The 1,100-nt window shown below is 37.5% G+C and overlaps 1 non-coding gene across 1 annotated transcript; it reads right to left on the bottom strand.

Moving 5' to 3' along the window:
• Positions 1-200: 200 nt before the first annotated feature.
• On the bottom strand, positions 201-275 carry Trnat-ugu. The gene has a single exon. It is a non-coding gene; the product is annotated as a tRNA-Thr (tRNA).
• Positions 276-1,100: the final 825 nt, after the last annotated feature.

Below are 1,100 nucleotides of genomic sequence, written 5' to 3'. Positions count from 1 at the left end.
AGTGCAATCACTAATGCCAGTTGAGAAAGCTAAGTTCATTAAGTGTTTCCTCCACATTTTTGTAATTATAGTTACTTTCAGCATGAACCAATTCTGCTGAACACAGAGTGAAACAAGAAATTGATATAATTACGATGAAATGAACACTCTTAGCTGCTTACAGGCGTTGACATATGTCAACGGGGACAGATGAAAATGTGTGCCCCGACCGGGACTCGAACCAGGGATCTCCTGCTTACATGGCAGACGCTCTATCCATCTGAGCCACCGAGGGCACAGAGGATAGTGCGACTGCAGGGATTTATCTCTGGCACGCCTCCCGCAGCTAAGGGTGTTCATTTCATCGTAATTTCATTCTAACGAGCAGCATGGTCACCGATGGTATCTGTTCTTTCGGACATGTCCGAAAGAACAGATATCATCTTAGTATATATAAAGAAATTAATAATCAGACACAAGACATGGACAAGCTAGAAATAAATTCAACAATGGGAACTCCAAGTCAGAATATCAACAGTGTAGGAAAAGATAGATTGCTACTTATCATAACGATGACACATTAAGTTGCAGACACTCACCAAATAGCAGAAGTAAGTCGTCAACAGGCACACATAAAAGAGAAAGAAAACTTGGCCAGCTTTTGGAAGAAATCCTTTGTCAAGTTAGAACACTAGCTCGACAAAGGATGTATTCTGAAAGCTAGCAAGTTTCGTTTTTCTTAACTGTATGTGCCTGTCAGTAATTCAAAACTTGCACACAAATATGTATTCATATAGTCACTTTCACATTCAGTAATAAAATTCAGTATTTAATCAAATAACTTATTACAAATTAGCAGTGAAATGTGTTACTTCACTGAATGATATGCAGTGTTGTTCAGTGTAGTGGATTGGAAGTTACTTGATAAACAAAAGCCATTTATGATCATCAGACTTTACTACACAAAATTATAATAAGTGCAGTTGTGTAAATTCTCAGTAACATGAACAGTGAGACTAGACTAACGAACTGAGACATTTCTGTACTTTCAAAAAGAACTGTGACAAAGAAAAGTTTACATCCTCATGCAATTTAATCTGAATGAAAGAATGTCTGGTTGT

Source organism: Schistocerca piceifrons, chromosome 1 (assembly GCF_021461385.2).
Source record: "Schistocerca piceifrons isolate TAMUIC-IGC-003096 chromosome 1, iqSchPice1.1, whole genome shotgun sequence".
Classification (NCBI taxonomy): domain Eukaryota; kingdom Metazoa; phylum Arthropoda; class Insecta; order Orthoptera; family Acrididae; genus Schistocerca; species Schistocerca piceifrons.
Note: the sequence above shows the minus strand (reverse complement) of the source record. Positions and strands in the feature narration are given on the sequence as shown.